Genomic DNA, 16,984 nt, shown 5'->3' with positions numbered 1-16,984 from the left:
CTCTGTGAACCCAAAACATCTCTGTGAACTCAAAACATCTCTGTGAACAAAAACCCAGCAAGTAGTAAGCAATGATGAAGTCACAGTGGCTTACAGGGAGCTACGGCCCCCACCACGCAGAAACACAGCCTTACCATTTTAAATACTATCAGAAGACAGGACCACCAACCACCATTATAGAGCCTAATTCTGAACTGGCAGTCCTGAAGCCCAAATAAGGTGAAATCAAAGTCAAAAGATAGGGAAAACAAAGGGGAGAAACAAAAAGGTAGAGAAACAAAAATCCTCTAAGCAAAAATAAATCTGCAAAGGAAAATACATTTTTTAAAGTTACTGAAAAGAAAGAAAGTCAAACAAATTAACTATCAGAATATTGATTCATTCTAGGTAAATTATAGTCCCGCCACTAAAATATCTATTCTAGAACACTCAAAGAGTGATAAAAATTAACATCATTTTTAAATTGAGAAACAAAATCAACAAGAAATGAAGCCAGAACTGTAGCTACCGAAAGAAATTTAAAAGATTAGAAAATTGACTTTAAACATATTAGCAGTAAGTATGAAAACAGTTTTCCTAATGTCAATATTTAATTAAATTTACTGAAATTTTAAAAAGTCAATTTCTGAATTATAGCATTATTCTTATACTCATGGTTTTTCAATGGGTTTACTTCCTTACTAATTATACCCTTGTTGAGAGTTTGTGGCTCTAAGTTCTATCAGCCTTTGCATACTTGATATTGTCTACATTTTGCCCTCATCTGGAAATATAATTTAGCTTAGAAAAAACTATAAATTGACAAATACATTCCCTCTAAACTTGGAATATTTAACTTCATTGTTTTCAGTTTTAGTATAACTGCTAAAAGACCTACTGTCAGAAAGTATAAATTTAAGTACTCATTTTCAAAAACTAAAAAATTCTATACATAAGTAAAATAGAAGAAAAACATGAACCAATATAAAAATCATATTAGTGATAAAGAAAGAATATTAACAAGGTGGTTTCTTAGAGAAAATTTTAAGAAGTAACAAATCTCTACAAGTATTGATAAAGCAAAAAGGCACAATAAGCAATATCAGAAGGGACAATGGGGATACATTATGGAAATAGAAATCTATGTTTAAACAATGAATTGTCATGAAATGAAAAACATGAAATAAGTTCTGGAAAAAATAAATTACAAAACCTGATTCAAGAAGAAATAAAACAGTTAAATTTAAAACTAAATGAACAAAATACCATTGAAAAATAGTAACTTCTACCTCTGAAACACATTATATCTAGATAATATTATAGACTAATTTTACTAAAACTTTTGGACTATTCTATTATAACCATAAGTATAAAATTTGAAAATCTGTGATTTTTTAAAGTTCTGGCCAATGTAGTAAAATTTTTTAAAAAATGAAATTGTAAAAATTGAAAAGAAATAAGCAAAATTGCCATTTTCCACAGGAGATATAATTGTCTGCATAGAAAATTCAAGATTACCCATGGAAAAATTATTAGAACTAATAACAGAGCTCAACAAGTTTACTGTATGTATACATACATAACATAAAAATCAATAGCATGCCTCTACATCAGAGATATACAAATAGATAAGCATAATGGAGAGAATGATTCTATTTATAATAGCAACAAATTTATATAGGACTTAGGAATGAATTTTACAAATATTGCACAAGAGTTTTATAAAGAAATTGTGAAACATGATTAGAGGATGTAAAAGATTTAAGTAAATGTAGCATATTTGTGGATGGAAAGACTGGCTATGAAAAATGTCAATATTCATAAATAAATCACCAAAATGAATACGATAACAATAAAATCCTAACAAAAGTGTACATGGAATTTGACAGTCTAATCCAGAAATTTAAATGAAAAATAAAGGTACCAAGATTAATCAAGACAATTTTGAAGAAAAAATAGGATAATGTAGCTACTTTTCTACTTGATATCAAGATTCACTGTAATGTCTGAGTCATTAAAACAACATGTTATTGGCTCATGAATGGAAAAAAAAGTAATAAAACGAGAATAGAGACTATAGACCTACATATATATGGAAACATATATACATAATAGTTTTGACATAAATCAGTGAGAAAGACTGAAACATTCAAGAAATTCATCTGCGGAATTATTTATCCACATAGACAAAATACTAGATTTCTACCTCATGCTATGTAAAAATAAATCAGTGGTTTAAGGGCAAAGTGGACCAAAAACAATGAAGAAGAAAAAATATAGATAAATTGGTGAATTGTTTTTGACACTAATGAAGAAAATAATTTCTTTATCAAGATAGAGAAAGTATAAGACTCAGAGTAAAAGGTTAATATATTTAAATATTATATTAATATGAAAATACTCTTTACAAAAAAGAGCAAAGTTAAAAAAAACTCAAGGAAATATTTGCAATAACCATAAATTGCAAAGGATTCAAATCCAGAATACCTAAAGACATTTTATGAGCCTATTTTTAAAAGATGATCAATCTAACAGAGGAGTGGATAAAGGATCTCAATGGGCAATTCACAGAACAGAACTCAAATGGCCAAGAAAATCATGAAATGATACGTTACTCACTAATCAGGAAATTACAAATTAATAAGATTTCACACATATGTTGTCAAAATCTTTAGATCTTGGCAAAGCTGTCTAACAAAAGGAATGTCTATGCACTACCAGTGGGATTGTAAATCAGAACAACCATTTTGAAAAGCAATTTGATGATATGCAGAAAACTTGAAGATGTGCATAGCCTAAAACTCAGAAAATTCCACTCCTAGATACATAGTCTAGAAAAATTTCTGCACATGTGCACAGAAAAATGTGCACAAAATGATGCTACAGTATTGTTTCTCTAAAAAAAGAAAACCATCTATGTATCTACCAACCAATTATGCATCTAGCAAATAGGGAAATGAATTACAAAATTAACATTTACTTAACAATTAGCAGCGTGAATAGATCTCAAAAACAACATAGGAATAAGGTAGAAAGAGACCTACAATATACTATTTTTAGAACAATAATTTTCAGTACAATTCTATATATTCTATATATATAAATATCTATGACAGAAGACTATAAAAGCAAGTGAGAAAATGATAAGCACCAGACTCAGGATGAGGATCATATGATTATATCTGGGGAGGGAGGAGTGAATAAAAACATATGGGTACACTGAAGATTTTAACGTTATTTTTAAATTGGACAAATGTAGTAAATAACACAAGTTGTTAAACTTGAATGATGTCTACAAGTGCTTTTAAACATACTATCTAGAACTTTCTGTGGGTATAATTATTTCGTAGTTTTTTATATTTTAAAAATATAAGAACTATATAAATAAAAACTATATTTACTTGTATAAAAACCATAAAATTATAAATTTTATAAACATTTCAAGAAGATGAATTAAAAGGATAAAATGTTCTAATGTATAAATTCCAGTAACAGTTTAAAGCTGCCCTTGTGCACAACATGTTTTCCTACCCCCAAACTTGGCAGGACTATCTGCAATCAAACACACCATAGGGACTGGGCTTTTAAAAAGCAGTTCACACCATAACACCAGTGTCCTGGTATGGAAACTTAAGTCTGCCTCATTCCATACTTATCCTAGGTTCAGCACTACCCCCATTACACATCCCTCCATCTCTTTCACAACTTGCTTCAAGGAGTGATAATTTATGTGCAGGCTTTATTCCATGATTTTAAGGTCAAGAATTGGATCTTGATCATCTTTGCATTCCCACTGCGTCATATGTAATTGAGTGTAATTCACAACTCAGTAAGGCAGTAAAGGCCACCACAATTTGCCTCCAATCTAACTTTACAACTGCTTCCTTCCATATTCTTTACATATTCTTCACTCTAATACTGGGATTAACATTGTTACGGAACCTGGAATAACCCTGGTACTGGACACATTCTTGTGAAATGAATGTATTATACCCAGTACTGGGATAAATGGGAAAACATAACCCATGATTCTTGCTAAGACACATTCCACTCCCGTGTAGAGGTGCTAATAAATCCAAGTTCAATAAATAAACAACACGAGTGGTGAAGGCAGATGACATTCATGTCTTCTGACTACCAACTATATACCTGGGATTATTCTATGTACCTTATAGAGGTTAAATCATGTTTTCCTCATAACATAAAATCATAATATGCTATACATCTGTTCTATGTATAATACATGCCACAAAAGCAATTTTCTCCACTAGTATGTAAGCTTCATGAAGTTAGAAAACTACCTTTCTTGATCCTTTCTGCATGCCAGGGCCTATTAAAATATGTATGCAGTAGCATACATATGTGTGCATGTGGAATACACATACACACAGAGACAAATTGTAACTTTTGAGCTTTTCTTCAAATAACTGAAGTGACTGATACTAAAAAAGACACTGGGGATGGTTGATTAGGTGAAGCACAGAGGATGTTTTAGGGCAGTGAAGCCATTCTTTTTAGTACTGTAGTGGTTAATACATGACAATAAGCAAAACCCATAGAGCTCTATAGCACGAAGAGTGAACTATAACGTAAGCAATTTTAAAAACAATCATTCAGGAAGTCGGCAGATGTCAGAATGAAATGCAGAATATGGCAAAGACAGGAAAATTTATTACGAACGTGTGAAACCCCACTGAAGGGAGTGAGAGAGTAAGATGTTGATCTAAGTAACTTTGGAAATGAGTGGGTTATTTTAGACTAAAGGCAAAATGAAATGTTCATAAGCACTGTATATACTGTAATGGATAAAGGTTTTTTTTTGCCCAAGGGTATGGGTTAACAATTATTGAAAGACTATTCATGTATACTGGAATTGAAAAATTAAATTTATGAATGGTGAATGGTGAGAGTCAGATTTCTTATGGTCAGAGTAGAAAGAAATGAGAAATAAGATAAGCAAGAAAGGAGGCTAAAATGATCAATGTGGTAGTAGATTAGAGTTGGAGATATCAGTACAAACTCATGCTTAATTAATATAGCTATAGATGGTTACACATAGAAAACATTATAGATATGGGCATATACATGGGTTAGTACATACACATACATCTCCTTGTTCTATTCATTGAAAGGGTACAGAAGCAATGACACACAGAAAGCAAGGAACACACCTAGTGTCCAGATATTGCTTTCTAATTGCTTTATCCAATAAAAGGAATCAGGGCTCCTTGGATAAATTGTTGATTCTAAGACTATGGCAAAAAAAATGTATTCAAGATGAACCCAAAGCCAGAAAAATAAGAAAGTACTCACACACAAAAATGATAGTGGTAAGCCAAAGAGATACAAGAACCAACTGAATAGTGGTAAGCCAAAGAGATACAAGAACCAACTGAAAAAGCTCCCAATGGCCAAACCTGGAACAATTTGAGCAATAAAATAAATAAATTATCATCCAAAATATAAACAATACCATTACTCCATACTGATATTACAAATAGTTGAACAAATAAATAAATGGAGGTGTATAGACAAATTTCTCATGCAGAAGAATTCCAAATAATGTTTGTAAATACTCTGCTTTCAAGGAGGGGGAGCATAACTCCCCACTGCTTTTAGTGTGGGTTGCATGCACTGGCTTTCTTCCAAAGCATATAATATGAAAAGGAATAAATTAAAAAGTAACTTTGCAGTATAGATACCTAACAAATATGATCTCAGCCAGGTAATCAAGGTCAATGTAAACAGAGATAAGTCATGTAGATGGAATGTACCCTTGATGTGATGTGATGAGAATGACCCCTAATCATTGTGGTCTTCCTCACTAAGAACTCATAATCCCAGTCTAATAATGAGATAAATATCAAACAAATCCAAACTGAGAAACATTCTACAAAATAACTGGCCAGCCCAGTATTCCTCAAAACTGTCAAGATGATAAAAAACAAAGAATATCTAAGAAATTGTCACAACATAGAAGCTCCATGAAGCTGTGACAACTAAATGTAACACAGTACCCTGGGTGGGATCCTGAACAGAAAAATCACATTAGAGGGAAAATCTAGAAAAGTGTGAATAAAGTATGAACTTTAGATGCAAATAATATACTAATATTGGCTCATTAATTGTAACAAGCCTAATATACAAATGTATGATGTTAATAATAGAGGAAAGCAGGCGTGGGGTCTACAGGAGCTCTCTGTACTATCTTCACAATAATTCTGTAAACTTAAAACTGTTATAAAATTAAAAGCTTTTATTTTTTAAGAAAAGGAGATTGGAAGATAAGTTTCAGAGAAAATAGTTGCATGCGAAATCAGGATATGGGAGCCAAAACCACAATATATTATTATTATTAAAAACAAGAAATTAAGAGGCAAGTTTCAAATTCAACTTTTATTTGAGGTTCAGGGAGTACATGTGCAGGTTTGTTTCATGGGTAAATTACATGTTCCTGAGGTTCAGTGTATGAATGATCCTGGCATGTAGGTAGTGAGCATAGTAACCGACAGGTAGGTTTTCTACCCTCGCCCCCCCAACCCCACTAGTAGTCCCAAGTTTCTCTGTTCCATCTTTATGTCCATGTATAATCTTATCTGCTTATTTCTTTTGGAAATTGATCATTCCCATATCTGATGGTTCCCTTGGGACATAATCAGTACCAGAATCTTTAATTGATAATAAATAACTGACTTCAGTAAGTTCCCTAAACTCACTGTCCCCTATTCCTTTTCTATAAAATAAGTATAATAGTACTACAGACTAAAGAATGCTGTCCTAAATTAAATGAGATGGTACATTTAGTGCACTCCCACGGTGCCTGGCACATAGTAAGCCCTCAATAATTTTATTAGTATTCCCCCAAGCACCAATGATATAAATTGTGATGATTGTTATTATTCAGGAGTGAGCATTTTGGAGATAATATACATTCTGTGGTAAACTATTTCCCGTCTTCACTATTTCACAATCTTCCATGAAATCCTACCTGCTTCTATTTTGTTTCTGAGACCCAAGGACCTCTGAATTTTTCTCTTTTTATTTAGTGTTACTTCCCTAAAGCACATTCATTGTGGAAATGTGGAAAGCACATTGTGCATTAAGGAAAGCACATTCATTTTTTCCTCATCCCTTTATTTTCCCAATATTAAGATCATTTTGATTACTCTATTTTTTTAAATGGTGTCACCAATATTCCAGGCTTGAAACCTCAAACTAATCTTTTAATCTTCTATCTTCTTACTCAATCCAGTTAGCCATCATCCCCTGCCAAAAATTGTCCTTTAAATCTCTCTCACATCTGTCCTTTTTCCTTCTATTTCATCACAAGCTTTAGGGTTTTTAAAACTCATTCCTTGATAGCTGTTATTATATCCTATCTGACTTTCTTGTTTTCCATGTCTCCTCATACTGGACTCTTTCCCCTTCACACAACAATATGTAAATATTTTATTGAATCAGCTGGACTCAGTAGGATAAAAGCAGAAAACAGCTTTATTCTTTCTTCCATTCAACTTCAAACAAGCTCATGAACTAATTCCTTGGCTACATCTGCCACAAGTTTCAAGCAGATCCTCTCAATTGTCTAGGCCCTTTTGATCACAGTCTCAATATGGTCCACCATAATTTACACACTTTCACTTTCCTTGTTTTATCCCCATGTCCCAGAAAAAGAACTCATAAAGCTTGTGCCTGCAATAAGGGTGACAGCTTTTTTACTCCTCTATTCCTCATTCTCCTTCTTCCCCAGTCCTGGCTATTCTGACTGATAACTTGAGGCACAGTACTGGGAGAAAAGGTAATTAGAGATAAAGCATGTCACAGGGCTGATAGAAGAGTTCCTATTTCTGGATGTAATGAATGCACAAGTACTGTTTTGTTTCAACTCACTTCTTTGAAAAGCACTTTTGTGTTTTGTTTTGTTTTTTAAATTTTCTCTGCTAGGACCTTTGACTGCAGTTCCCAGGACACATTCCATGTAATTCCCTCATGGAAGGCGACGGATAACACACAGGTACCTTTTTCCAGAAAAATCTTCTCTCTCTCTGGTCTCTTCCACTCCACACATTTAAAAGGTGGAAGTGGGAGGTCACAAACACTAGCAGTGGTAGGTTTCCAGTCTGCTGGCATGCTCAGTGCAGGGAGCCCTGCAGGATCCAAAGCAGGTGTTTGATCCCTATCAAGTCATTCTCAATTTGCACTGAAATTAAGGTTTAAAAAAGTTTCATTTTTACAGTCTTTTAAGACTAGTTTTGTCAACTCATACTTTTATTAAAAAAAAAACATCATTAAATGCTTATAAAGCCCATAGGCTGTTTTTTAAATCTGAAATTATTAATTTAAAGCCTTCTCTTATCTTTCCTGATCAGTCATTCTCATCCATTTCCTCTACTTAGCTAATCCAAAAATTATTTGTTCCCCCAAATGTAATTATTGTTTTCATTTTATTGCATCACCATCCTCCACCCTACTCTCTACCCTGTCAGGATTCTTTGTTGTAGACAACTGAAACTAAAGGCAGTTAATTCACACAGAAAAGGAATTAATTAGAAAGATATTGGAGAGTTTACAGAATCAAGTAGAAAGCTGCAGAACTGTATTGGGAAGGAAATTTTAAAAAAGGAGAAAGCTCAGATCCTTTTCTAACCATGATCTGTTGAAGAGGCCCCCAACTTCATCAAGCACTCATCATTATACCACCAGGCTCTCAACTGCTCTTCAGCTACAGCAAACAATCTCTCTCCCTGGCCTGTCTGTTGGCTTCACTTCCACAAGATTTAAAGTCGTAGGCAGGGGCTCACACTCAGCCATGGCTAAATCACATGCTCACAACTCAAAAACCATGAGGCAAGGGAAAGTGATTTAGCATCAGATGTAAGTCAAATTTGACACGGTCTTTGGGCTGCACTGAGGTGGACGTTTGAGTTCAGCCACCCCTCAGCTGCTGAGGCCTCTGTTGCCTCACATGGAAACCTGGGCCCCCTGTGCAGCTTTCTCCCTTTGTCTCATTTCCATGTCCACCAATGAGAATGCTAATACACCAGCCACCCAACTTCTCAGATTCAAGAACAAAGAAAAAGACAGTACAGAAATGAAGCATCGCAGAATAGAAGTCAATGTGGAGCTGAGGAAAGCTAAGAAGGAGAAATGTAAGCTCATTTCCTGATGATGCTACTTCTCCACTGCAGAAGAACTGTAACAACCAGGATACTGTAAATCGGTCTGTTGATGACATTGTCAAAGGTATAAATAACAACAATGTGGAAAGTCAGCTGTAAGCTACTCAAGCTGCCAGGAAACTACCTTCTGGAGAAAACCAGCCCCCCATAGACAACATAATCCAGGCTGGTTTGCTTCCAACATTTCCATCCTTCTTGGGAAGAACTAATTGTAGTCCCATTCAGTTTGAATCTGCTTGGGCACTCACTAACATTGCTTCTGGGGCATCAGAACAGACCAAGGCTGTGGTAGACGGAGGTGCCATCCCAGCATTCATTTCTCTGCTGGCATCTCCCCATGCTCACATCAGTGAACGAGCTGTATGGGCTCTAGGAAACGTTGCAGGTGATGGTTCCATTTTCCGAGACTTGGTTATCAACTGCGGTGCAGTTGACCCACTGTTGGCTCTTCTTGCAGTTCCTGATATGTCATCTTTAGCATGCGGTTACTTAAGTAATCTTACGTGGACACTTTCAAACCTTTGCCACAAGAATACTCGCACCTCCTTTAGATTCTGTTGAGCAAATTTTTCCTACGTTAGTTTGATTCCTGCATCAGGATGATCCAGAAATATTAGCAGATATCTGCTGGGTTATTCCTTACCTTTCTGGTGGTCCAAATGAATGAAGTGACATGGTCGTGAAAACGGGAGTTTTGCCCCAACTTGTGAAGTCTCTAGGAGCTTCTGAATTGCCATTTGTGACTCCAGCACTAAGAGCCATTGGGAATATTGTCACTGGTACAGATGAACAGACTCAGGTTGTGATTGATGCAGGAGCACTCACCATCTTTCCCAGCCTGCTAATCAACCCCAAAACTAACAGTCGAATATCACAGCTGGCCACCGGGACCAGATAGAGCAAGTTGTGAATCATGGATTAGTTCCATTCTTCGTCAATGTTCTCTCTAAGGCAGATTTTAAGACAAAAAAGGAATCTGTATGGGCCGTGATCAACTATTCCAGCGGTGGAACAGTTGAACAGATTGTATACCTCGTTCATTGTGGCATAATAAAGCCACTGATGAACCTCTTAACAGCAAGAGATACCAAGATTATTCTGGTTATCCTGGATGCCATTTCAAATATCTTTGAGGCTGCTGAGAAACTAGGTGAAACTGAGAAACCCAGTATGAGTAAAGAATGTGGAGGCTTAGAAAAAATTGAAGCTCTACAAAACCATGAAAATGAGTCTGTGTGTAAGGCTTTGTTAAGCTTAATTGAGAAGTATTTCTCTGTAGAGGAAGAGGAAGATCAGTTTCTCTGCCAGAAACTACCTCTGAAGGCTGTACCTTCCAAGTTCAGGGTGGGACTGCTGGGACCTTTAACTTTTAGATTACGTAACTGAGGCAAAAAGTTGTGTACTATGTTTGGTATAAGTTTGTTTTACTGTTTCTCTACTAAGAACTCTTTTTAAATGGGGTCTGTTATTGTACCACTTTTTATGCTGAAACTATACTTGAACAGTTCCAAATTGTACATACTGTATGAAGCTTGTCTTTTGAAGGGGTTTATTTCTATATGGAATTTCATATTGCTCAGTGTCCTGTAAATAAAGATTAAAGTCTACCCTTTTATTTACTTCAAAAAAAGAAAGAAGTCAAATTTATTACGTTTTGTACATAATAAGACTGTTTACAAAAAAATATCCTAAGAGAATATATTAAAAATGATTAGACTTTATGGAAAATATCTGCAAAATGATTGGGAACAAGACTTTTATGCAAAAGGTGAATGTCTTCCATATACAAAAACAAAGAGAAAATATGAGAAAGTAATCATTTAAACAACAAGGACAAACATACCAAAATACCTAAATTAAAGTTAAATATAGACCCATATAAAAAAACTACAATTAAATTCAGATACGTAACCAAATAATTTAATAAATTAAGAAACTCAATATTCTTTAATGGAAAGACTATTTTAAAGTAGCTCTTTTTTTTTTTTACCTCACTTATAATCCTGGATGAATTTGGATTAATATTTGTAATCACATGCCTTACTAAATACTGAGAATTTAGCATGTGAATTAAATTTTGTTAATTTGATTGAGTCTACTCATTTTTTGGAGAGGGGTAGTATTTATTGGTTCTGTGTGTGTCTGTGTGTATGTTCTGAAAATGGTTTGAAGTCAGTTTATAGAGATATAGATTAGCTTATACAGAGTCTATATAGAGATATATAGAATTTGAGACTTATTATACTTAATATTAAACATAAAATAATCAGAAAAAATACCTAAGCTCATAGTAAAGTTATGGCATCCATGTTTGTACCCAAATAGGTGTTCATATTTTAAATCTGAACTATCACTAAAAATTATGTTAATTTTAGCCTAATTCCAACCTGTTCTTATTAAATATATCTTATTCATTGATGCACTCCATTATATTTCTGTCTAATTCAGAAACTAGATTGTTAGATTATGCTTACTTTTTTGTACCATTTTGTTCTGCTGTTAGAGGTTGGGCAGATGACAAAATAGGTTAAGATGGCCAAATCTCAACTGGAAGAACCTCATGTCTAATAATCAGCTTATACCCCTAACACAATGCCATAATTGATCAAGATTTGAGGAGGGTAGAGAATTAAGGCAAAAATTAATAAAGTTGAGAACAATTAAGGAACTTTTGTCAAACTGCTGGCAAACAAGGAGTATACAGTGGATGCCCAGATTATTTTTTACTTACTTTTCATTTCCAGAATTATTTGCTGCAAATTGTAATCAGAAATTGCCATCACTAAAGAATATCAGACTGCCAAAATCCCCGTGTAACCATATGAAACCTTCGGATCCTGCCTGATACCACTATTACTGTCCTAAAATGCTTTAGCTACATCTCCAAATCCTCACACGTTGTCTGCTTGCTCTAGAGCCATCTTGACCCTAAATAACCCCACACTGCGTGCAACCCATTGTGCCCCAGTCCCTGTGTTCTCTCAAGAATATGTGGATGTGCTTTCATTATTCATTTTATCTTGGTAAAGTGAGGGGTGGGTTTGCTTACAAAAACAAAACAAAGAACAACAACAACAAAAATCTGAAGTATTTTTTAGCTAGAAAGTTCCCCTTCAGATACAGTTACAGTCAAATGGATCCATTGGTTACTTATATCCTTTTTGGTGATCTCTACTGACTGAAAAGATATTTTTGGTTTACTGAGAATGTTTAAGTTCCCATAGTCAAATTGCCTTCATTCCCAGTGTTACAAAGCAGCCTCATAAGTAGTTCCTGGTGTGGAAGGGATGTTTCCCAACACACTCATTCAGAAGGACAAGGCATCCATTCACTTATTCAACAAATATTTATTGAACCAGTACTGTGTGCCAAACACTGGGTATTTGGTGGTGAATTAAAAAGGACAAAACCCCATGTTTTCATAGATTCTTACACCCTGGTAGGGAGAAACAAATAATAAACCAAATAAATAGGTAAGCCACTTTCTGGATCTATGTCAGACTATTTCAATGACATTATTCCTTGAGGACACAAAGATTATAGTGTCCACTGACTTCTGGCTGGTCAAGATCTTATTTCTAGGAATTTTCTCTGCTACTTTTCCTTCTTGCTGGGTATAGCTGCTCCAGGGTTTTTCTTTGCTACTACACACAATTCCCGAAATGTCTACAATTTAATGAGTTTCTGCTAAAAACAGTCCTCCCCCCAGCAAGGCCCATTAAACACACAGAGGTACAATGATTGGAAAAGAATCACTGTTTATTATATTACAAGAAGAAGTAAGGTGAGAATGTATAATATTTATGAAATGTTTATGATATCATCCAAAAACTATCATAAACTATAATAAATACAGCAGCTGTTTCTTCTACCATTTCACTGCTCAACTGTTTTAACTGGCAATTCAGGTTTTAATATTTTCACTCTTTACCTTTTTATGATACTGATTGGCCTAGTGATACACTAATCAACCTTCATAAAAAATCTTATTACATGGCCAGTTAAATACAATAAATCATATGTTCAAGATGTAAAAAGATAACACACATTATTGAAACAACTTTATCAGAAATGAAAGTATGAAACTTTATTGGGCACTGTGAATCTGGCGGGTGTGAAGACTAAGCTCTGAGCTCAAAAGCTAAATTTTTAATTTGGCTGTTTTTGAAGTGGTGGAGTTTCTGTCTGTTTTAACACTTGTGGTGTGAAGATAAGTTTTGCAGAATTAGAGATAAGTTAACATTGCTTTGAAAGTATTTGCACTTTATCTTTTTGATAAGTGTCTTTTAAGAACAATAAAGAGATTTATTTCTGTCAAGTACTAGTGAAAATATTATGAGTGTTCTCAACTGCTTTGGTATTTTATCAAAGGCATGGTGTATACGTGACAGTTGAAGTCTGAAAGATGGGATACTAGATAAAGTTTGACAAGTAATAGAGAGAGTAGAGGAGGGAGGGGAGAAGAAGAGATGTAATAAATCTTCCATTTGTCTTTTTCTAATGGACTACATATTAAGAAAAATCAAACCAAGCATATCTGTAAGAGAATGTCAATTAACAAATTCATTGATTATGGTACTTTTTATAGTTCCATGAAGGGCAACCATTTTTTAGTTATAATTCTGTATCATAATCAGTGAGTTTGCTAATAGACACTCTCTTACAGATATGGTTAGTTTGCTTTATTGAAAATGTTGGCTTTTTATAAAATGTAAATTTACCCTTATAGTTAAACACTTACTGACTTATGATAGAGAAACTGGTAATGACCAGTTGACTATTTAGGAGTTGAAAATAGAAGGGTTATAAGTCATTCAAAACAAAAGATTTGTTCATATTTGTTTCTCTCTCTCTCTTTTTTTTTTTTTGAGTGTTAACCTTCAAAACGCAATGACACCTTATCTAAGTCAGCACTCTGCACACTGTTGTCCATGACTTTGCTATTGGTCTACACAAGTAGAGGAACTGAGTGGATGGGTTTCTAAATCTTTAGAGCTATTTAACAGAGCAATTTAATGCCTGTTTAATAAAAATAGGAGCTATTAAACTTTATGTATTTCATTTTTCTAGTTATTTATTCTCACTATAGTTTACAAATGTATTTGTCTGCAACATGAGGAAGTTTTTCTTTTTTAAAAATGTTCCTTCACCAAAGATAGAAAACAAAATAAAAGACAGTAGGTATGGGGAAATGCAGGTTCAGTTTGTTTTCTTTTACTTGTAAAGGACAAGTTTTTCAAAAATTCCGCCATAGAGGTTAAGAGTTTCTTAGAGGATCTTTTCTTCCTTTTATTTCCTTTTGCTTCCCCTTTTGATTTCAAGTGTAAGTAATTTGCTCTAGCATTGATTTCATTGGGTCAAATATATTGCTTCCAAGGTATTCTGCGAAGCAATTTTTTTTTACTTTACTTCATTTGTTCATTATTTCAAGAACTTTCCTTTAAATTTTTGACATATGCACATATTTTTAACAGCAGTTTTACACCTTAACTAGAGCCAATTTCATATCCTTGGTAATACAGTAGTAATTGGTTGCTTATCTCTCTTTTTCCTTCCCGCCATGGATTTATCCACACTCAATGAGTGTCGGTTGCAGAATGTGGCCTTTGTCAAGTTTTCTTTTCATAAGCTTTCAGTGGTTTAGAATTAGAAATAATGGAAAAATTCTTGCAGTCACAAAACTATACTCTCTCTGCTATCACATCAACTTAATGACAGAAGCAAACAGTTACGTATATTTAGATTTCTCTACTTCTTCACCCTGTGCATTGCCACAGCTGTCTATGGATGATAAGGATATGCAAAAATATTCAAGGAGCAAAGAAAAAGAACAAGTAAGGAAAGCTCTTTATTTTCAGTCCTATGAAATAATCAAGTTATTCATCTTAGGAACAAATCCTGTTGTAGTGTTGACAACTGGAAGTTAGATTTCTAACAAACTAGAAAAGTACCCTCAAACAGCAGACTCTGACATATGGAAACTCAGTTAAAAATCTGCTTATAGCTTTTTTTCTATTTTGTTTAAAACTGTTATAGGTTAGTGTATTAGTCTGTTTTCACATGCTGATAAAGACATATCTGAGACGGGGAAGAAAAAGAGGTTTAATTGGACTTACAGTTCCACACGGCTGAGGAGGCCTCAGGAACATAGTGAGAGGCAAAAGGCACTTCTTATATGGTGGCAGCAAGAGAAATAACAGTGAAGCAAAAGCAGAAACCCCTGATAAACCCATTAGATCTCATGAGACTTACTCACTATCACAAGAATAGCACGGCAAAGACGGGCTCCCACAATTCAATTACCTCCCCCTGGGTCCTTCCCACAACACGTGGTAATTCTGGGAGATAAAATTCAAGTCGAGATTTGGGTGAGGACACAGTCAAACCATATCATTCCACCTGTGCCCCTCCAAATCTTATGTCCTCACATAAAACCAATCATGCATTCCCCGCAGTCCCCCAAAGTCTTAACTCTTTCAGCATTAACCCAAAAGTTCACAGTCCAAAGTTTTATCTGAGACAAGGCAAGTCCCTTCCTCCTATGAGCCTGTAAAATTGAAAGCAAGCTAGTTACTTCCTAGATACAATGGGGGTACAGGTATTGGGTAAATACAGCCATTCCAAATGGGAAAACTTGGCCAAAACAAAGGGGTTACAGGGCCCATGCCAGTCCGAAATCCAGCGAGGCAGTCAAATTTTAAAGCTCCAAAATGATCTCCTTTGACTCCAGGTCTCATATCCAGGTCACGCTGTTATGAAATATGGGTTCCCATGGTCTTGGGCAGCTTTGCCCCTGTGGCTTTGTAGGGTACAGCCTCCCTCCTGGCTGCTTTCATGGGCTAGCATTGAGTGTCTGTGGCTTTTCCAGGCACACGGTGCAAGCTACCAGTGGATCTACCATTCTGGGATCTGGAGGACTGTGGCCCTCTTCTCACAGCTCCATTAGGCAGTGCCCCAGTAGGGACTCTGTGTGGGGTTCTGACCCCACATTTCCCTTCTGCACTGCCCTAGCAGAGGTTCTCCATGAGGGCGCTGGCCCTGCAGCAAACTTGTCTGGGAATCCAGGCATTTCCATACATCTTCTGAAATCTAGGCAGAGGTTCCCAAACCTCAATTCTTGACTTCTGCATACCTGCAGGCTCAATACCACATGGAAGCTGCCAAGGCTTGGGACTCCCACCCTCTGAAGCCACAGCCTGAGCTGTACATTGTCCCCTTTCAGCCATGGCTAGAGTGGCTGTGACACAGGGCACCAGATTCCCAGACCGTGCACAGCACAGGGACCCAGGGCCCTGCCACGAAAACACATTTTCCTCCAAGGCCTCTGGGTCTGTGATGGGAGGGGCTTTTGTGAAGTTCTCTGACATGGCCTGGAGACATTTTCCCCATGGTCTTGGGATTTAACATTAGGCTTCTTGCTACTTATGCAAATTTCTGCTGCCAGATTGAATTTCTTCTCAAAAAATGGGTTTTTTCTTTTCTACTTCATCATCAGGCTGCAAATTTTCTGAACTTTTATGCTCTGTTTCCCTTTTAAAATTGAACGCTTTTAACAGCACCAAAGTCACCTTTTGAATGCTTTGCTGCTTAGAAATGTCTTCCACCACATACTTAAATCATCTCTCTCAAGTTCACTGTTCCACAAATCTCTAGGGCAGGGGCAAAATGTCGCCAGTTTCATTGCTTAAATATAACAAGAGTCACCTTTGCTTCAATTCCCAATAAATTCCTTATCTCCATCTGAGACCACCTCAGCCTGGAACTTATTGTTCATCTCACTATCAGCATTTTTTTCAAAGCCATTCAACAAGTCCTTAGGAGGTTCC

The 16,984-nt window shown here is 35.4% G+C and overlaps 1 pseudogene; it reads left to right on the top strand.

Moving 5' to 3' along the window:
- Positions 1–8,992: 8,992 nt before the first annotated feature.
- Positions 8,993–10,577, top strand: LOC100588746 (annotated as a pseudogene).
- The last annotated feature ends 6,407 nt before the right edge of the window (positions 10,578–16,984 follow it).

The sequence above is a fragment of the Nomascus leucogenys genome, chromosome 11 (genome assembly GCF_006542625.1).
Source record: "Nomascus leucogenys isolate Asia chromosome 11, Asia_NLE_v1, whole genome shotgun sequence".
In the NCBI taxonomy this organism is placed as follows: Eukaryota; Metazoa; Chordata; class Mammalia; order Primates; family Hylobatidae; genus Nomascus; species Nomascus leucogenys.
The sequence above is the reverse complement of the archived record's forward strand: the minus strand, read 5'-3'. Positions and strand labels throughout refer to the sequence as shown.